This window comes from Phocoena sinus, chromosome 5 (assembly GCF_008692025.1).
Source record: "Phocoena sinus isolate mPhoSin1 chromosome 5, mPhoSin1.pri, whole genome shotgun sequence".
NCBI classification, from domain to species: domain Eukaryota; kingdom Metazoa; phylum Chordata; class Mammalia; order Artiodactyla; family Phocoenidae; genus Phocoena; species Phocoena sinus.
Window position 1 is genome coordinate 28,881,340 of NC_045767.1, and position 23,514 is coordinate 28,904,853.

A 23,514-nucleotide genomic window follows, 5' to 3' on the forward strand; every position below is an offset into this window, starting at 1 on the left:
AAATAATGAATAATTTCTTATGTATAATTAATACTGATATATTTACAATAAAAATGAAGGTAATTTTATTACCAATCACCCTGAATTAAAAATACCTTCTTTTGAAGTGTTCTTCAGAGGAATTAAAAAGCAAGCAGAAATTAAAATGATTTTCAGTAAGTGGGAATTTATTAACCATATCATTTAGTCAGTACAAACCCTGACCTCAAACCCTTTTAAATGGATTCTTTCACCCACTGTAAAAGTGTTTTACATTAGAATGATATACCAGCATTACTGTCATATGAATGTCATAGTTTACACAGTGCATATTAAGATTCTGGCATATAGGAGTTATGGAGTTGTGGAGAAATTATTGTGACAACTCAGTAATGTTACAAATTTTAGAGGAGTGGGATTTTCCACAGAAATTTGATTTTTCAAATTCAAACTTCATGAAAAAAATGTAAAGCGAATACTTATTTTTTAATCAAAAGAAATTATAATTAGTTTTGTTCAGAAAAATCTGCTACACCGTTTATGACGTCGGGTAATAACACACATTAAGATCAAGTTTGGGATTCAGTGCTTGCAAATTTCCTTTTGCAATCCAAACTTTTAACCAGCGACTCCAGCAGAGGGCACCGTGCCTAATTTCCAACCTTGAAGTCTTTCTTCTCCAGCCTGCGTTTGGTTTCCTTAAGTCATGCAGGGGCTCCCTCTGCTGTCCTTTTAGACCAGAGAACAGAAAGATGTCAATGCACTGACCCCAAACCTTTTATAGTTGCACAAGTTTTGTGCAACTATATTCCAAAGAATAGCATTGCGTAACGTTGTAGTTGTAGATCTAGTCAACTTCACTACCCACAGGCTTACAAGAAAAGATAGCAAACAAGTTGAGTAAGACTTAGTTAAATACTTCGGTAAATAAATGCTGACAAATGTTTCTTCTAAGATGACTAGGTAGGTGAATAAAAAATTCAGATAGTACTTGCATATTATATAGTAAGAGGGGAGAATGACATGTAGACATTGAACCTTGATTTGATGAATTAAAACATCAGAATACCTGGGTAAATGTCTCTGTGAGGGCATAAGTGTGTATGTATGTAAGTGCAGTGTGTATGTGTATGGAGGTGTATGCATGGTGTGCATGGGTGTATGTGTTTATGCATGTGCGTGTGTGTGTGTGTGTGTGCGTGTGCATGCACTAGCTGAAGAAGAGAAGGACAGGGGAAAGGGATACTACGTACTTGAACTCTGTAACTACTTTTGATCCAAGTTATTTTTCATTAGTTTTTTAATTTGTATTTTCATTTTAAATGAAGCCAGAGAATAGATTTTGGCAAACTCTTAGTTTGTCCACTTACCTAACAGGATAAAAATAAATGAGGTCGTTTGATTCTGCACATGCAAAAAGAATACATATTGAAGCAACTGTCTTGATAATTTTTTTTTCAAATCATTTTCAAGCTAATTGCAGGATAATTGCCAAAAAAGGTCTTTCTTTTCTTGCTACATACTGAATTCTGTCCAATTTCTGTAGCAAAGCAATTAACAAATTAATGAAATAACATCAATTTTAATTTCAAGCAAGTATTCTAATTCTTTGCTTTCCTATCTGGAAGATTATGTATTAATAAATGAAATTTATGTATTAATAAATGAAATAGTGTAGGCCTTTTATACCTCAAGCTAAACACAGGTAACAGTTTCAAGCAAAATTATGGATATTCTGTTAAAATTCACCAGCTTCTTTTTAGTTATAAATCTTAAGAAATGGAATATTCAGGCTTTCATGTCACAATAATGATAGAGCTCTAATTGGCCAGGTGAGTTTTTAAATTGTTAATAATAAATATTATCTATGGTGTATTAATTGAATGGATGAATGATAAGAGTAAAGGGAAATGATTTTCTGCAACATAGTAAGAAACATGGGTTGTCACATCTGCTGACATTTCTATTGTGAGGTTACTGTAACATGTGTAATGCTGTCTGGCTACATGACGTTACCATCTTGAAGATAGGTATTCTTTGCTCCGTTGACACTACTATATTTGTGCAGTGGTTCTGAGATCACAATTTAGGAAAACTCAAGCAGCCATCACCACTAAAATATTTTTGTTTCATTTTTATGATCACATAACTATTATTCCATAGGCAGAGAACATTTCCAAACAAACACAATGAGACCATAACGTAATAGGAAATGGAGCTTACAATTTGGATAATTAACATTTTAGTTAAGTTAGGCCATTTGCCTCATGATTGTTTCAGGTTTGGGGGACTGGCTGAAGTGCAGAAGGTAAAATGTTAAACTTTAATGAGTGATGCAATTTTAGGCGGAGCAAAAACGAATCCTTTTTGATATTTTAGAATAGATCTTTGGGTGTGGTATATTTCAAGGGGTAGATTTTACTCTTCCTATTTGGAACAATTTTAGCTAGAAAATTATATTTCTGAAAATTAATTTTCCTTATTCCATACTTATCTAAGTCCCAAAGTATTGTGGAAATTTTAGATCATTATCTCACCTTTAACATCACCCTAGTTGCTCTTAAAATTGATGGGAAAACCTTCTCACCTTGGTTGTGTAATTCCTATCTCCTGTCCTTACCTGTTGCTTGTCTTTAAAAGCAATTGACAGTGCTAAAATTTCATGCCAAATTAAGTATTTTACTTAATATTATGACTAAAATTACATTTTGTTCGGAAATAAGAAACACTATGTTTTACTCAGAGTCCAATAAAGCATTACTATAGAACAGATCATTCTAATTAGGTATAAATAATTTTTAGGTGATTTTATATTAAAAGGCTTGCCCAGATATACTTATCATAAAGGTAGGATTTGGCATGTTTATGTATGTCTGAATTTTTTTCTTTAGAATTGCTACCATTAAAAAAAAAAAAGACTCAGCTTCACACAACAGGCTTCTTTGCTGTAACTAATCCCTCCAGATCAGACTGAGCCGTTCAGGCTGTTCTTCCTGCCTGAACCCGCCGAGGTGAACTGAAGGCAGAACAAAAACAAAATAAAAATTCGGCAAAAATTCATTTCATTATTTTTTAGGAATTCCAGGACTTGTCAAATTATTTAAACTTCCAAGTAGTTCCTTGTCTCTCTATCACTGTCTATGTATAAAACCCTACTCATTGTCTTCATAAAAGAGGGCACAGATCTTTTCAGGGAGCTTTTCAAGTAACCTCTGCATATCGCAGTAATAAGAAGGCATGAAGGCACTGTGGCCATGTAAAGCCAGAGCAAGTCAAACTCTTTCTCCTTGAAATAAGAATTCCTACAGAAATATGACATCTCAGGGGATTTTTTTTTTTTTTTAGGAAAGCCTATAAAATAATCTGCTTCAAATATGAGGGTTTTTTCCATTCCCTATTTTTTAAAGATAAGGGGAATTAGAACTACAGATAAGTCATATGGATCAAAGTGGGTTGGTTTGGTTATCTGTTGTAAGGTCTTATTTGAATCTTTTACAAAAAGATTATAGGTTAAGTTTTGTTGGGTCTCTGTTCTGCAACTCTAAGCTCTGTGTTATTTATAATATTTTAAAAGGGATTAGTGGAAGGGAGGTAAAGTGATAAACTTCCACATTTAAATAGTTTTTCTGGCAAATTTTAGTTAAAGTATCACAGACTATATTTGCACAGATGGAACACACTGATAGAACATCAGTCTACCAGTGACTCAAGTCCAGATCTCTCTTGTGGACATTTGTCCTTGGAAGATATTTCACAACAGGAAAACTTCTAGACAATGTGCCCCTCTGATCTGTTTATATTCCTAGTTCTCACATAGACCACCCTGATTTCACTACTGGTATAATAAGAATTTTTAGAAAGTTGGACTAAAAAATGTTCAAGAGTTATGGGACTCCACCATTTTGTAATTCTAAAACCCCTGGAAGATATCCTCAACCAACACATTCTTCAGGGCAATATGTTACCTTTAAAGACTGTCAATCTAGAAAGATGGACTATAGAAATTTCCTCCTTACTATAACATGATTTTCAGTCCTATAATAAACAAATGCACTTTGCCCAAAAGAAATTCATTCTATATACATTTCAGTTTTTTATTTCTCCAAGCTGACCCCTCTCTGACAAAAGTTTCTGAGTCATTGTGTTTTTCCTTTACTTTTCCACTCTAGCTACATTTGGGTGGTGCCCACATAAGCTAACTTCTAGTAGAAATTTAAGTCTTATTTTCCTATCTTTGGAAGCTGAAACCATTGTGAGGGAATTCTTTCTGTGAGTACTTCATGCTGGGTGTTTTTGTTTCCCGAAGAAGAATGTAATCTGTTGCTCAACTGGTAGACTCTGATTTAGGAGAATAGCAGAGCTCATGAGTATAACAAGGATCACATAATCACATAGGACTCTTCATACTATCCACTGGTTATCTATATATCCATATACATGGCTTTTAGATTATTTTTCAATTATACTCCATCCAGATATCAACCCATGCATCTCTGTGTTATTTATGTTCGACCTTGTTCCACATGTTACATTCTATGGTTGACAACAAATATGGACATCTCAAAAATATATGCAAATACATATACATATCAGTGTCTCAGGGACTAAGGAAAAATGGAAAACAAGAGCGTAACATCCTGGAGATGAAGGACTAAGCACACAAAATGTGCCCAATAATTTGTTGAAGAAATGAATGAATAGGAAAATTATAAATGTGAGGGCAAGATTAAAAGGCAAAAATGTATAGTTTGTCTTTTGGTATCTGAGTAGCCTAACACACACACAGTGGTAAACCTAATAAAATCAGATTTTTGTTTTTCAAAGTTTTTTTCTCTCTAAACAAGAAGCATGGTAGTTAAGGGGAGATTATGAAGTAAGTTGTTCCACCTTGTTTTGGGGGTGTATTTTCTTTTAATTCCTAAAAAGGTGCATGGATAGTATTCTCTAGAATTCAAGTGAGAGAATATACTATTAAGGGAAATGAAAAAAATTTTTTCTTATCAGTTTTCTAATGGCCCAGTTTGTCAGATAAAGTACCAGTTGTGAAGTTTTAATAATAACTTCTTAAAATTACACATCGAGAACCTGGAAAATATTCATTTTCTAGATAGAAAAAAGAAATGGAAAATCCCTGACTTACATGTCACTTTAGATCAGTGTAAGAACTGTCATAGAAAGTCTACCAGCCCCACTTTCTTCCAGGAAAGTAGAGCAAAAGACTATTTATCTTCCTTGATATCAACCACGAAAAGTTAGAAATAGAAAAAAGACACCCTAGTTTCTATGACTAACCTTTTGTTACTCTGCTGTCTATGAATTCATATAAACTTTAAAATTTTCATTTTCAGGATATTTTCAAGCCCTAAAATATGATTACGATATTCCCATTTATGCCTGTATATTCACTCCTGCATCCACACATAACACAATATAGATGGAGTGTATCTCTGGGTGCTTATATATACACATATGTCTATATATTCACATATTATTATGCCTTTTTCATATCCAGGGTAACTGAACATATTTATGCATGAAAACTCACAAGTGTTTATTATTGCAGACACAGCCACACACTCTCCCAGTTGACATCTTCGGCCTTGCACATTACTGTTTCCCAACCTTCATGGCCTCAAGCATAAACATACCTTTCCTCCCCTGTTTACTGATTTACTCTTCATCAGTTAAACACAATCTTGTGACCGTGACCTGCCCTCTTATCCTATCTTTCTTTTCCAACTAAAGGAGCTGTGACTACCCGAGATCCCTATCAGGGGAAAATATCATTTATCAGTGGTAAAGTTTGGGACTCACACGAGGGAAACTGACACTTCTGTGCAGTCCAGTGAATCTCTGGAGCCAGCAGATGTTACTCTGCATGTTTAAGCTTAATGACCTCTCCCACCATGTAAAGATTATAATGTTTCATTCCTCAGTAAACTTAAATGAAAACCTACTATTTGAGAAAAAATATCGTTTCTCTGGGGAAATCAAATCAATACCAGTTCTCTAGTTTCAATAGTTACAGTAAGTGCATATTTCTCATGCTTTATTCACAAAGGCATCCCTTTATACAAATAAGTTTAGATGCTTGCTAAAATCCAGCCAGGGCAGCCTGAGTCTGTAAGAACATTGACAAGTCCAGGTTTTCACACAGAGATCATGTGCACATTTTGCTTGTGCTATATTAAATTAATAATCGAGAAATACGGTTGAAAAAATATATACCATTGGCAACCACAGATGTCTATATTACACAGTATGTGGTTGGGCTAAAAGCTATTGCATGCAAAGAATGCCCGGCACCAACTTGCTCTTCTGAACGCCGTGACAGTATGAATTGTCATATATTAGAGCAAAAAATAAGACCGTTAAATCAAACGGGCTAAATGTAACCTTTGCAGTCTAAGAAAGGTCTGACATTTTGAGTTTTATATCACTGACTAGAAAAAATACATTAACTATTGGCATTAACCATGTGTCAAACCTTCCTCACTAGCAGGATGTCTTTTTCCTTGGTTGGAGTTAATCGTTCAGTACACTACTTTACACGCCTTTCTTTGAGTCTCCCCAGTTTTAGTATGAATTTCTAGTATAACAACCCCACTACTCTCCAAAGTTTCTGGCTTTTATACTAAAATGTTCTTTGTGCTCTAATTATTGGTACTTGCAACACCACCATAGGGAAAATATTTCAATATCAACTTCTTCCGCACCAGAGTCTCAAAATGAGTTAGATAGTTCATTTTTATACATGTACCACAAATAGTGGCAAACCAAGGGAAGGTCACAGGAATTTCTTTTACATAGCACACCCGTTAGTTGTCCATGTTATTAGTTTCTGTATTACATAGCAAAGCACCCCAAGTGGATTCCAAATGTGCAGCAAATTTGTACAAACTTACCATGTTTTTTTTCCAGGCTGTGCTCACCACTTCTTTCCCTTCCTGCCTGACAATATGTTGCCATGCTGTAAAAGCCCTAATGCCCATTTTCAACGATTAGCTGTACATCAGCATTACCACCACAAATCCACAAGTTTCACATCAAGCATTAAATGGGATGAATATTGATCTGCTAAAGAGGATTTATTTATTTCTAACTCTATCCAAAGATCAACTGCTAGCAGCTTTTGGGGGATCTGTGAAGCTCTCACAGCACAAAGCTACTGCATACATGACACTGGACTTGACATTTCAGTTCTGGAAGAAAACCAAACAGTAAATTCAGTGCAATAATCCTAGATAAATGAGATGATCACTGGAAAAGCTGAGATAGTTAAGTGGTCTATCAGAGAAGTCCAACGGATGGTATTGAACAGTTGCTACATAGAATCCTCACTCATGTCAATATGGTCCAAAGCACCATCATATCAGATGCCAATATAATCACATTAAAACAATCTCTACCTCCTGCTTTGATTTCTCTGCCTGTGTATTTTGCTGGATTTACAAGTGATTGTAGATAATACACAATGTGACAAAAGCTATAGCCTAACGGGTATGAACAACAATTGTTTTGGATGTGTGTAAGCTGCATTATAATGTAGCATGACATATATGAAATGCATTAAATCAAATTATGCTATATAGCATGTGGGATGCAGCTCCACATTCTTACTGATAGCACAAGGGAGGAAGGAGCAGATCTGAGTAACTTAAAGCCCATCAGTTGTAAAAAAAACAAGAAAGAATCAAATTCTGTCATAAATATTGACTTGTGGAGTTCCCTCTTTCCCCCTAATTTGGAATAACTGTTCTCCTATATACCATTCAAGTACTATAATCACTTTAAAACTCACAAGCTAATATTGGCTGAACCAAATAAATATTCGGCTTTTGCATAAATTCAGTGTTGCTGAGAGCCGTGTCCTTTAACTTTAGGGTAATCAAAACTTTACTTCTATCCATATGAGTATTTAAACCACCCCCCGCCCCTTAAATCTTTGATTACCAGAAAGTATGGACATTTGCATTCATTCAGTTTATTTAATAGAATTAAGCTAAACAACCATTTATTTAAATTTTTTCTCATCAAAAATGCAGAAAATTAAATAAATCAAAACAAACTTCTTTGTCTATAAACATGAAAAATGCTTCCATTAATTAATTATCTTGGTCCAAATCATTACAAATTCAGTAAGCTCAATGCTATACATAAAAAAAATAATTTGTAATTTAGGTGGATGTAGTAAAAATAGTCATTTATGTGTCATTTTATACCACTTCATTCATTTAAAACACATCAACTGGAACACGGTCCATTTTACTTGGTCTTGTAGAGACACCACCTTAAAAAGAAGTATTTTTTATAAGACCACAGAGCTTGAGGGGAAAAAAAAGAGAGAAAAAACATCTTAACTTTTCTTGAACCTCTATTATAAAGTTTTGCTGCTTGATTGTTTACATTTGTTTTAATTATTAAACTTGTCAAACCGTACAATGAGAGAGTCTAAACACTTCAAGAAATGAAAAAAAAAATTAAAAAAAGAAAGAAAGTAAGAAATGGAATGGGTCGAGGTTTTGTGGTTCAAAATTACCGGAAGCAGTATCTCAATTTGTAACTTTACCCTTTTGGAAAAAAATACTTCTATATTAATCATAATGTTTCTGGAAGCCGAAAAATCATGCTTTGTTGTGGATATTTGAAACTTTTGGTAGCAGATGTCCTTGGAAAAGGTACCACTTAGCTTAATTAGGGTTTGCCTGCAGACCTGAGGGTCTAGGTAGCCCCGGCCAAATGATGTTTATCAGTTCAAACAATGTCATTGGAAGACAGAGAAACTGGGATAAACATTGCATACTCATTCTTTTCACTCTGATTGTACAGTTCATTGTAATTCATGTTAGTCACCCAGAAAATAGGGATTATATACAGTAATTTTTTTTAAAGATTAAAAATATATGCAAATTGCATGAAACAATAATTTGGGGTAAGTTTCTGAGATTTTTCAATTACTCATTTTGAAGATCTTTTAAAAACTGAAAATTTTGTGTTTTAGTTTTTTTTTTTTAAAGGAAACCAAAGTATTTAGTAACAGTATTATGTAACAGCTAATAATTCAGGAGATGAATTTTCCACATTTCTGAATCACATACCTTTCGGGGAAGAAAATATGCCCCCTTAAAGGAAAACTGGTGGGAGAGGTTATGACACAAAATTGTCTCTGTATGTAGGGCATTTCTCAAACCATTGATCCTAGAAACTGGAAAAGTCTTGGGAGTTTCAAGGCATCCATGAATTCATAAGCTAAGGAACTGCATTGTCAGTACAACCTATGAGTCATACTTTTCTTAGTTCCCCACACATGAGAACAGCTGGTTCTCTTGGGTCCCTTTACCTGTCCTCCTCAGTGTCTCATCTTCCTTCTCAGCACCTCCTCTTTGGAAGCTTTTGTGGGATAGTACTCAGTATACATTAAAAATATCTATACAACTCAGAGACTTGCATGATTAAGAATCTCTAATGTCAACTAGCCATTTATCTCTGTTATGCTTAAAAGTTATCAGTAGACACACAGTGGCCATCCAACAAATGTTTTTCTTGTGTGTGTGTTAAACTAAATTGAAAACCCTTTTCAGGGTTTTCTTAAACATGACTCCAGTTGAATCTGTCTTATATTTATTATTACTGAATTAATTAAGAGGAAGTCAAGCTGTTTAAAAAATTAGGAAATGTACTCATGGATGGCTTAAACAAAAATTTAAAAATTATGTGCATTTAATAATCCACATACTTGAGATTCTAAAATCATTTTATATGTGTCTCAGTAGATATGATTCTAGTATTCCTAGAGCAGTCATACGAAAGCTGAGACTGCAGAATATTTGCTTCATTCTTCTTGGACATAATGCTGTTACTGAACAATAACTCCTTTCTTCAGAAACACTTCATAACATATGCCACACTGAAGTGGACTGCAATGCTTGCGGTCAGAGGAACATGGCAAGATTTCAGATAGGAAAGAAAGCATCGCTCTCTCCTCCGACTTCTAAAAAATATGATCAGTCACACCTTTTCCCTTTCTGTTGGATGTGTAAGACAATGCCTATTCTCTTTCCATGTGTCTGTTGCTGTAGATACACCAAGGCCATTTAGGTAATGTGCTGCTTTTGTCTTGATTGTTTATGCCCGCTGAGAGCAAACATATAAGAAAGGTGCTAAAGCCAAGCTTTCAAGTCATTATACAGAGACCTGGACTAGAAATTCAAGTTGAATTACTTAGTTAATCAAATGTCCCAGTGTAAAAAGCGTGTGGAAGCACTGTTTTGTAGTAGCTTATTTCAGAGACAGATCTTCTTAGATCTCTGCTACCGTTTTTCCAATTTCCTACCAAGAGTAAATTGGCTTTGCTCACATTATTGCTCTTTCTCACGTTTCACTTTGTCTTACCAGAAAAAATGGCTCAATGCTGCAGCAGTGATTTGGAGAATACCCATCCCTTGATTTAGACAACAGGTTTTTACTTCTTCTTATCTCTTCTTCTGGATGCTTTTTCTTATAAACGGACTAGAACAAAGACCTATTGTTCTTAACATGCACTGCATGTGCTAGTAACATATATGGAAAAACATAACAGGAAGGGTTTTCTTTTCCAGTAACATATTCTACTACTGCCTAACAAAAGTGCTAGCGGCATGAAATGATGCAATAAACCTCTCTAACAGTAGCTGATTTGTATGCAACAATGACCATAAGGGTAACTCTTCAGCAAACCTGAATCTCATATATAATGCATAGCAGTTAATAAATCATAGTAAAATCAGATGGCTGAGAGCCAACAATACCTAACTAGTAATGGAAAGGGGTGGAAAGATTTATAGAGAGAAAGATTCTGTCTGGATTTTGCTTTTAAGATGCTTACCAACTGCAGTGGAGTATCTTACGTGGCTTCTAACTAGACGAGTATTCTGTTGATTCATTCCATCTTCCCCCCCACCCCCCAGGGTCTTTTGCAGAAAGCAGCTGCCCTTTTCCTTCTACCACCAGGTGGAGTGTTTTTTACTAAGCATTTAAGGTTTTAACACTTCAGAACCAATACAAATCTTATGGGGCGAATATGTTCCTTTTGAACATCTAGTTATCTAAATAAGTTTTTAGTAAGGTGTTTCCCTCAATCAAATACATGCAGGTAAATATACTTTGAAACCTCTGTTCAAAAATCTTTTTCTTTAAATAGCATTTCACATTACCTTGACAGAGAAGCAGGGTGTTGCTTTATAGTTTCTGAACAAAGTGTTCTTAGATGTGCTCATTGTATCTCACTGCCAGTGTTTTGCTGGCTGTAGCATGTGAATCTTAAAAACGCAGAATCTGCAAATTTGTCACATGTCAAGAGAAGGAATATTGAAGACAACATGTGCCCTACAGATCTGAGAGAAGCATTCGCTTCAAATCTGTTTCTGGTTATTAGTAGGTCTTGGCCAATTTCCGGCGCTGACATGGGCTATTGAGATGTGTGGCGAACATGTCACCTTAGAGTTAGAAACATTTGAACCTACTGAATTATGACCTTTTACAAATTCTTCACATTAAAAAAAATGAAGATAAATTGCTGACGGAGTGGGTTGTAGAAATTATTAATGCCTCTGTTTGATTGCCTACATAATTTTCCATCCTGTGCAGACTCACGTTTTAATTTTAGATTGTTTTACATTTACTGCTGGACTTTGATGAATTGTGGAAAAGAGATCATCTTCCTGAATGTTATAATACTAACGTAAATACTTTCACTATTGAACAGTGTACATTATAGTGCCTTATTAGTGATGTCTATTGGAGGTAAAAATGGATGAAAAATAGAGCATAAAACAACCTAGTTTGGTTGGTTTGTTTTTTGTCCAGTGCATTAGAATTATTTGCCTTCAATTATGATAGCCACAAGATGGCAGTAATTCCTTATTAAATGGTCAGCTGCCTCTGCCCTGGGTTACAGTGACTTCTTAGAGACAGGTAGGAAAATTAAGAGAAGGACCTCCTACGGTTAAGGATGAAAACAAAATGGTGCAAGCGTTAGAGATAAGGGTAGAGGTCTAAAGTAGAGTGACATATGTTTTATCCTGATGTGCTTCGGTTTTCAGGTGGCAGAAGTTGCAGGCGAAATTCAGATGAAATGGTGTATCGTACATCAGAATGATCCTCTTGAAGGCAATATTATAAATGACTACTTTGGAATAGTTTTATTTCTAGTTTTATTTCTCTATGCAGTAATTAATTTCCCAGTGACTATAGAGATTTAGGCTTGTTCTGACAGCTTTAATGCTTAGCTCTCATGTGAGAGTGCTGCAGAAATACACAGTGATTGTCGGCAATAGAGATGTTTCACTGTAAAAACATCCCTATGTCCCTGAGATAAAATGCTGGTTCAAAACAAAATAACTGGAGACAAAAATACACAAAGTGACCAATGCCTGCTCCAGAACATTCTGTACTTCAAGAATTCAGGACAGCCCATATTTCACAGTGGTAGTGGTATGAGCAGGAGTGTAGACAGTAAAACAAATTTGGAAATAGTACATTTTTCTGTTTCTTCTCTACAAGGGGTTCCAATTGATGAAGAGGGTGAGATTTGTTTTTGTAAATGTTAGCCAACATGGATAAGGTACTTAGAAATTGGAGATTTGGAAAAAATATAATCAATAAGAATATTTAAAAATTACGTAAATCAGATACAACTGCATAATAGTTAGCAAAAAAGCTAGGGGAAGCAATGTGTCAGAAAGTTATTTGTCACAGAGATCTAAAAGGCTACATGTGGCAAAGGTCTGAAAAATACAACATAAAATTACTATTTTTAATATCCAACGAATTAAATTAAGTTTTACACATTTAATGGAAAGGAATTTTATTCATTTTCATCAGTGGTGTGCAAAGCCTATTTCAACTCTATTTTGTGTAAATAATCTCTGATTTTCTGCTCTATATCATAAATCCGATTATAGCGTTTCAGGATTGTGATGGGTTTCCTTCGTGTCTGTGTGTGGAAAGAGAAGAATCAAGAGGGTTATATGGATACATCAACCTTAAAATGTTGTTACTGGTAATATCTGAATGATTAGAACAAAAGCATGTTTAGAAAAATAATGCTCAATATTTTGACTCAATTTATTTGTATTATGTATTTTACTGGCATAGATCCATTGACTGAGAAGAATACCCGTTTCTGTTCTTCCGTGTTCTGAATTATCTGAAATAGCCATTTGTAAGAGCAGTTTAATGAATTCCATTGAATTTCTTATTTTAAATATATAGACAGAGCTAAATTTAGTAACTATAAATATATGATATTTAATGTCTGTTTACCACTGTCTCCATGAATATTGAAGCCGTTGGAGTATTGCCTCACTTAAGCCAGGGTTGAAGCAGATGTATAGTTATCATAGTAGGACGACTGGGGATTTTTGTCACATTTTATTCAAGTAGAGAGAAGTGTTTGTGTTTGAAGTAGAGAGACCATATTTAGAGAAAGAAAGAGAGGAAGAGGGTGGTTGAGCAAATTGATGTATCTTTTATCTGTCTGTTTATAAGCTTTGACTTTTTCGTGATATAACAATATTGTAGAACATAACTTTGAAAATTCTGTACTAGGAAAATTAATTTCTCCTGAGAAGTGGACACTTCTGAAGCTGTGAAACTTTTAAACAGGAGAGAATAAAGACATATGATCCAGATTTTTTTTCTCAAAAATCCTTCTAAGTTATAATTATCAAAGCCTTTAAAAATATGATTAGATTTAACCTGGCAGACTATGGATATTCCCTAGTCAGCTAGTAAATTATGTTCAGAACTATTACTTATTATGACATAAAGAAACTTAATAGCATATATATTTGCGTAGCCAACACTTGCACTTGAGTATTAGTAACAAAATGAAATCTTGTTAAGCAATCATTTTTTGATATAAAATAGGCAGGATTATAGCTGAATGAGACATCTCTTGTTTGTGTCTCATCTCTCAACAACAATTTGGCATCCATCTACAGACACAAGAGCCTTTTGGGGAGCTGTATGGTCCATCATCATATGCTGAGTAGTCTTGCTCACCCTTGTGTTCAGTAATAGGTATACAGACCTTGATCCCAGCTGTGGGCCCTGCAGTGACTCATGAACTAGCTCTGTCCTCTCTGGGCTGCAGTCTGGAAGCCGCTGGAAAAGACTGTCTTAGACAACCACCCACAGATGAGAGAGCCTTTGTGCAAGTTCAGGTTTCCAGCTCAGAAATTACAGCACACTGTTAGAGCAAGAAAAAGAATGAGTTTAGATGCATTGGAGAGAGCAGTTAGTAATGACTAGAGGAGATGACTGCTACTTCAAATACAAAGACAGCAACACAAAACTTCAAGGAACATGAAAAATCAAGGAAACACGACACCACCAAAGGAACACAATAATCTTCCAGTAACTGATCCAAAAGACATGGAGAGCTGTGATTTTACCTGTTAAAGAATTCAAAATAGTTGTTTTATGAAAACTCAATTAGGGGACTTCCCTGGCGGTCCAGTGGTTAAGACTTCGCCTTCCAATGCAGGGGGTGTGGGTTTGATCCCTGGTCAGGGAGCTAAGATCCCACATGCCTCGTGGCCAAAAAACCAAAACATAAAACAGAAGCAATATTGTAACAAATTCAATAAAGACTTTAAAAATGGTCCACATCAAAAAATCTTAAAAAAAAAAAACAACTCAATGAGCTACAGGAAAATATAGAAACCTCATCAAAAAAAAAAAAGCGCTAAATGTGTGACAGCTGGATGTATTAATTAACTAGATGGGAGAGTTCTTTCACATTGTATACATATATTAAATCACCATGATGTACACTTTAAATATTTTACAATTTTATATGTCAATTATACCTTAATAAAGCTGATTTTTTACATTAAAATACAGAAAAACAATTCAACAAAATCAGGAAAACAATACACAGATAAAATGAGAAAGTTTAATAAAGAGATAGAAATCAAAAAAGGAATCAAACAGAAATTCTAGAGCTGAAGAACACAGTGAATGAAATGAAACATACAAGAGAGGGCATCAAAGGTAGAATGAATTGATCAGAAGAAAGGATCTGTTAGTTAGAAGACAGGAACTTTGAAATTATCCAGTCAGAGAACAAAGAAAAAGAATGAAGAAAGCCTATATGATGCATGTAATACCAGAAAAAGAAACCATTTGCAAATTATTGGAGTTCTAGAAGGAGAAAAGAGGGAGAAGAAATATAAAGAAATAATGACTTCTTTATTATTTCTTTAAATAAATTCTCAGTTATAAGAAGAATAAATCCTGAGGATCTGATGTATAGTGTGGTGACTACAGTTAATAATACAGTATTGTATACTTGAAAGTTGCTGAGAGTAGATCTTAAGCATCCTCACCACACACACACACATACACAAGAGTTAACTATGTTAACTGTGTGAGGTGATGGATGTGTTAATTATCTTTTTAAAATCCCATTTATTTGTTTATTATTTTTAATTAATTTTTATTGGAGTATAGTTGCTTTACAATGTTGTGTTAACTTCTGTGTACAACAAAGTGAATCAGTTATATGTATACATATATCCCCTCTTTTTAGATTTCCTTCCCATTTAGGTCACCACAGAGCATTGAGTAGAGTTCCCTGTGCTATACCGTAGGTTCCCATTAGCTGTCTATTGTGTACATAGTAGTGTATATATGTCAATCCCAATCTCCCAATTCATCCTAACCCCCCTTCTCACCTTGGTATCCATAAGTTTGTTCTCTACACCTGTTTCTATTTCTGCTTTGCAAATAAGTTCATCTGTACCATTTTTCTATGTTCCACATATAAGTGATATTATATGATATTTTTCTCTTTCTGACTTACTTTGCTCTGTATGACAGTCTCTAGGTCTATCCATGTCTCTACAAATGGCACTATTTTGTTCCTTTTTATGGCTGAGTAATATTCCATTATGTATATATACCACATCTTCTTTATCCATTCCTCTGTTTAATTATCTTGATCTTGGTAATCATTCTACAATGAATATGTATATCAAATCATCACATTGTATACTTTAAACATATATAATTATATTTGTCAGTTATTCCACAATAAAAGTTTTTTAAAAGTATATTTTTCTGGCCATGAAATTTAACAAATTTCAATTAAAGTGAATATTATTACATATTTCCTAAGATTTTCCAAAAATACATTATTAGAGAAAATATGTATTTGGGGAATTTTCTCATGGGAAACTATTTTTTCTAAGCTGAGAAAAAATTTCAAATTATTAGATATTTTACTGAAATTATTTACTTTTTCTCTGTTGAAATATATGTCCATATACATATATGCTGATCCCAAGATATAAACTCATACCTATATACATATGATATGAGAATAAACTTTCTGTGATGTCCTTATTTACATGGCATGCATTTTCAGAAATTCTTATCCAAAAGAATGGATGAAATATAAACAAGCAAACAAAATTATTCTTATACTTTGACTCATCTATGTTTTTTTTTTTTCCCCTTAGTTCTCTAACCTGTCCTTGGAACAGGAAAATCATCACCACTTGAAGTACACACATGCGTATACATACATACACATTCACACAAACCTGAAGAGAATTATGTGGATTAGATAATAGCACTTGCTTAATTTTAGTATCTTGTATGAAGAGTTATTTTCAGTTTATAGAATAAACTCAGTAAAATTAACTATCTGTTTTATGGTAAGATACTGGTTTGAAGGATTTAATTACAGCTAGTTAAAATAATATTTTCAGGCAAGTTCCATCTTTCATTTATTCATTCACTCTCATCGCCTGTCTTCATTAATCTTCAAATTAGTAGGCATTGAGCGTGAAATCCTGGAAAGACAATCAACCAGCTATTGAGGATGTGAGGTGTACCAGACAGATCTCTCCCCCTCCTCATTTATTCACTCAATAAATATTTATCAAGCACAATCTATATATACACTCATCTAGAAACTTAGGGTATACCAGTGAACAAAATACAAAAGGTTACTGACTTTGTAGAGCATTCATTCTAATTATAGAAAACAAACAGTAAGTAATAGACATGATTAATAAGTAAATTATATAGAATGATATTAGGTGGTAAGAGCTAAGAGGAAAAATAAAAAAATAGAGCACGGTAAGGGGCATTGGAAATATGGGCATAAGAGTGCAGCCTGCAGTATTAAATAAGATGTCAGGGTAGGCTTTATTAGTTCAGGAATTAGTGGGGAAAGCATTAACGTAATTGTAGAAATAATAATCATTATAGTAACTACTCAGGAGGCAAAGCACAGGGCACTGTGAGAGTGTTCATAGTCTGGAAGGTCAGGGAAAGCTTCCCTAAGTAATTGACATTTAAGCTGAGACTTGAAGGATGAGACCTGAGGTGACCCTGAGTTTTATTGTTTAGCAATCTGGTGCTCCACCCCTATCTTGGAATACTCTGTGGCAGTAAGCAGTGGTTACTGAAAGTATCACCTGACTGCTTGCTACTTGGAAGAAGTCAGCATTATAGTTTTAGTTTTGTAACACAGAAGAGAAAAAACAAATGAAATCCCGAATCTTCCAATGCTGTTCCCCAGAAGCCATGTAGTATAGTCTGGATAACTTTGAGGCTTGGATTTGTGTTGGATTATTGCCAGGCAAATGTGGGAGAAGTTTTCTGCTTGCCATATAAAGGCTGCTTTATCCCTGTTCTCACTGGGCTGACATCAAGGGAGGGATTTGTAGGTGCTACATAGGTTCCTGAAGGGAAGGTCAAGAAGGAGGGAAGCTGGTGAACTAAGGGAATCTTTACTAACATGAATCATTCTTTTCCCTCAAACTCTGGCTTTTATCAGAGACTAATGATCAAGCAGATCATCATTCCAACTTTGCTGTAACCCATTCTCACCCTCAAACTTCCCCTCTGTATGGTAAGATGTTTAAAAAACAGAAATTGAAACAATAGTCTACACCAGGAAACAGGGCACATATCATTTCCTTGAAGATAATGGGTAGGATAGATGTGATGAATTCTCAAGGTTGCAGGTTCCATGTATAAATAAAAATCTTTAGAAATGGGCGTTTCAACAGAAATAGATACAGATTTCCAGACTAAATAAGAGAGGAAACCATCTAGAAGTGTGGTTAAAAAGGTCCAGGAAGCACTATGAATTTTACAGGGATCTAATATGGAAGTGCTCATGAGTAGGGTCACCAAAATAAAGACGGAGAAGGAGGTTGGAGAAAACCAGCAAGGGATTTGCGTGGAAGAAGGCGATGCTTTTTTTTTTTTTTCTTTTTGACAATGCCACATGGCCTGTGGGATTTTAGTTCCTCGACCAGGGACCGAACCTGTGCCCCCTGCATTGGAAGTGCAGAGTCTTAACCACTGGACCGCCAGGGAAGTCCAAAGAAGGAGATTCTTTAATCCCCTCAGGAGCAGTTCGATATCAAATGCTTCTTCCTTCTTCTGTTCATTCTATTATTCTTTCCTCCTCACTGTCCTTCTCTTCTTTTCTTTTGTCCTTTTCTAGTAGGAGAGAGTAAGAAGAAGCTAAAAGCTGTCAGCTGATGATTTAAGTGGGTTAAATGGAAGAGACCGGGTACATCAGGATAGGGTGACATTGGCTGCCATCTAACACATCTGCATTCCATCCAGAAGGCTGATGACCTGCAGAAGCCACAGGAGAGACAGCGGGCCGACTATCCACCTAGTTAGTAGCAGTTCTAGCCACCTGGGTAATAGTGCGAAACAGTTCCTCCTCAGCCTCAAATGCATTCTTTTCTGAATCTCTCTTTTATACCCTATATCCTCTTTTCTAAATTTTCATGTTCTCAATATACTTTCTGTTTTGAATGATAGGGTGACCATTCACTGTCTCTGTGACCTTGGATATATTATTTCATTTCTCTGGATCTCTATTTCCTCACTTTAAAATGAAAGTAATGACAGCATTGTGGGAATTAAATAAAATAATCTAAATAACACCCTTTCATGGTACTAAATGCTTCAAAACTGTTAACTGCTATTATTACTATTATCATTATTTATTCATGTTGCATTTTGTCTGTATGAAATTCAAAGCATGCACTTAACTGTGTATCAGGAATAGTGTTTATATATAGAATCTAAAAAAAAAATGGTTCTGAAGAACCTAGGGGCAGGACAGGAATAAAGAGGCAGACATAGAGAATGGACATGAGGTCACGGGGAGGGAGAAGGGTAAGCTGAGACGAAGTGAGAGAGTGGCATGGACATATATACACTACCAAATGTAAGGTAGGTAGCTAGTGGAAAGCAGCCGCATAGCACAGGGAGATCAGCTCGGTGCTTTGTGACCACCTAGAGGGGTGGGATAGGATGGGTGGGAGGGAGACACAAGAGGGAGGGGATATGGGGATATATGTATACGGATAGCTGATTCACTTTGTTATACAGCAGAAACTAACACACCATCGTCAAGCAATCACACTCCAATAAAGATGTTTAAAAAAAAAAAAAAAGGAATAGTGTTAGAGGATGCAGAGGTGACCAAGAAACAGCCCCTAGCTTCAAAAATATCTTAGTGTAATTCAGGAAAGCTGTGACAGAATGTAGTAATTTCTTTAATAGATGCAGTCACAGGACATTAGGAATACAGAGTAAGAACTCCTAAATAGCCCTAATTCACTCCATACCCATCTTGTTCACCTATCCAGTCTCTTCTTATACTGTTCTCCAAGATATTACGTTTTTGCTACTTCTCACCTGGGACCTTTAAATGGCTCTCACTATTATTGGAATCCCTCTTCCTTATCTCCACAACTCCCTTACCTCCCCACACACAGACATTGCAAACTCATCTCACACCTCAAATTCCCAAGTAGGGATTTCCTTGTCTCCAGTCGACAGCAGTTGATCATTTTCTTATTTGCACCACAGTTAGTAATATGTCTGCTATTATTCTATCTTACAAATTAGATTGCAATTATTTGTTTACCTCCTTGTGTCCCCCCCCCCCCACTAGATGGAAAGCTTAAAAATAGATCTTAGGCCTTATTTATTCTTGCATACTTAGAATATAGCAAAAAACCTGTTACGTGGTAAGCTTTCAATGATGCTTCAAAATTAACTAAAAGTTGAAATTACTCTCCCTTGAAATACTGCATACTTTATAAGTGACCTATTCTTATCTTTCTCTACTCCACGTTCAGAACTCCCATTTATTGGTAATGAGCTCTCATTTTATTAATTGTGACTATGTATTAATGACTAACAAGATTTCTCATTATAGAGTATGCAGATATTGAAACCCAATCCATTTGTGAAAAATGTGTTCAGAGATTGGGAACCTATATGCCATTGTTTCAGATGAGAACTCGCAATGCATTTAAAGCCCCAAAACACTCAACTTCTTACATAATAATATCTCATAGTTTTCTGCATAATATAAAACGTATAAAAGGCCTATAACCAAAATTATTTAACACTTATTAAACTGCATATGTTTTGTGTAATATACAGTAAAGCTATATAGTATTAGATGTGAATTATGTTTTACTTCTGCCTTGCAATAAACAAGGAATCAAATAAATAATTGAATCACCATTTTCAAATAACTTTTTTTATTTCCAACTTATATAAAATACAGTCATTTCTGGATTTCTTAAGTTAACTGAATTTGTTTTCAGCTACAGTGAGTGCTATATCTGTGCTCTGCCCAGATCCCCTCCGCTAGTGGGAATATCTGCTGCTGACAGTCGTGACTGTACCCCTCCCTGGGAATTGCCAGAGGTCACAGGGGACCAGTCGACCAATCTCTTACCAGGTTATAGCCTTTCCAGAGTTCAGCCTGCGTCTAGTCACTGGCTGATACGGGAATAAAAAAGTCTGGACCACTTTGTTCAATTTGAGACAACTCTGGATGATCATCTCAGCTCCAGCACTTAACGCTTTAAGTGCATTGCGAGTTCTCATTTAAAACAACGACATATAGGTTCCCAGTCTCTGAACACATTTTTCACAAATGGATTGGGCTTCAATCATCTCAGTTGCAGGATTGGTTGAAACCTGTTTTTTGAAACACTATGTACTTTAGTCCACCATTGGTGGTGAACCAAGATGGAATACCGAGAAGGACATTGCACTAGCTGGTGAGGTCTGAGAAAAATGGTAATTATTATTAGGAACATGAGGCTACAAGGATGTTGTAGAGAACTGAGCGGGATAATGATAGGCTGGGGCTGATTAATCACCTATTTGTAAAAGGCAGAGGACTTCCTTGGCAGCACTGAAGGAAAGTTGCATCTTTTGTGGCTAAGGGCAGAAAGAATGAAGGACCAGGCTAAGGATTTAATTCTGAGAGTAATGGAGCTTCAGGAAATGTTGAATTCTTAGCCTCAGCATGCCTCATATGCCAAGCACAGGGCCCTCATAAGGAAGGAATGGAATCTTGAGACTTTAAAGCTGGGATTCTGGGTAGATGCAGTTAAGAACTTTGAACTCCCAATACCCTTAAATCTGCTGTGCCCCTCTGTGGAGTGGCCTCTCTGTAAGAATCCCTTATTTGAAGACCAGAGAAGAGGCCTCGACTGAGGCTGATGCCTTATAAGACAACACTGGGCCCTCCCTTCCTGACCACCAAGGAAGCAACAAGAATCCCGGCTCAGCATAGCTCGGCTGGGGCTGTGCTGGGCCTAGTAAAGGAGGAATGGGACTCTTCAAAGGAGCAGCAACGTGTGGTTAACATGTATCAGCAGGAATCAGGGGACTTGGTCCTGAGGGTGCTCTGGATCAAGGCCAGAGATATAAGGTTGAATACGGGAGAGTTTATCCATATGGAAACACTGTCCTGTGGAGGAGAATTTAATACCTAGGTATGAGTATGGTGTTAACAAGTAGCTAAAATGGCTCTTGGAAGGTTGGGGTGGATTGGGGAGGGGAGCCTCAAACAAACAATGGTCCACACTGACTGAAGTAGAAAGGCTGGCACTACTTTAGCAGATGGCAGAGGATAGGATCAATAGACTCATAGGAGTGGGCATGTTATAGTGGGTCTACCATGTAAGACTGGAACTTCCCTCTAGCTGGATGTATTGTGTGAAAGAGCCCAGAAGACACTTTCTAACATAAGTGGTAAGGAATGTGCTGGTGAGAGTGGTACCACCATCATTGATAAGCTCAGTGGTTACCGACTATACTCTGTGGCCAGGGCTGATGGTAGGAGTTGTTGTATAACTGAGTTCTTTGATAGCAACGGAGATAATGGTATCTTGAAATCAGAGAATTCATGGCAGTGAATGAGGCGGTGGTGCTCAACCACCAGAAACAACGTGGGTGCTATTATCTCAATGAGAGGTAAGATTGGAGTGTTAGCCATAGAATTATAGAAACAGTTAAGAGAGCACAGTGCCTCTAGAGGCAAGGTATATGGGCAGCTAAAAAAATGGATTAGCTTAATTTATTCACTCAGAAGAAATCAAGAATGGATGATCCGGAGGCTGAAGACAGTCACCTCAACAAAAAGTTCCCTGCCAGGTTTCTCTACTTGAGCCAGTTCTCAGACCTAGAGCCCACTGACTGAAGGAACATTTCCTTTGAAGAAGGGTCCAGCAAGAGGTATTGTAGAGGTGAAAGCCATGTGGAAATGGAACCATCCATCCGCGATCATCAGTCAAAAACAATACTGCATCCTGTGGGGAAAGGACAGATTCATGCTACCTCAAAAATTAAAGAATCTCAAACTTAAACAGGGTGGTGATCTCTGTTCTGTCTCTAAGTTAATGAGTCTGGTACTTATTTCTCAGCTGGGATCATGGTGGATGACGGTGGACTAACACAAATCCAGTCAGGTAGTAGCTGCAATTGTTGTTGCTGTACCTAATGTGGTATTTTTGCCCAATCAGACCGGCATAGTTTCTGGCATGTAGTGTGTCACCATTTATTTGGCAAATGCTTTCTTTGTTATATTTATTTAGAGGAGAATCGAAAGGAATTTGCACTCACATGGAATGAACAGAAGTAATTTACATTAAGATCTTGCCCCAGGGCTCTGTTAACTCTGAAATCCTGTATCATATAGTGCAAAGGGCATTGGATCATCTGGAAATTTTGAAGAATCAAACATTGGTCCACAATATTTATGACACTTTACTAATTTAATCAAAAAAGCAAGAAATGATAAGTATGTTGGAGATCTTAGTAAGAAACAAGTTCTTCAGAGCATGGAAGATAACTCCACAAAGATTCAGGGACCTGTATTGATGAAGTTTTTAATGACCAATGATCTTGTGAATACCAGGCTATCCTCTACAAAATAAAGGACAAACTATCATACCTTTTTCCTTTCACCATTACACAAATACTTAACATCCCTTTCTAGATTTGAGACATAATATTCTGCACTTGGGAATACTGCTCCAAGCCACATACTGTGGGCCACAAAAATTTGTCAAATTCGAGTGGGGATGAGAGTACAAAAGTGTTCTATAGTAGGTTCAGAACGCAATGCAAGCAGCCCTACAACTTGGACCACATAACTTGTAAGAGCCTATGGTAGTTAAAGTATCTATAGAGGAA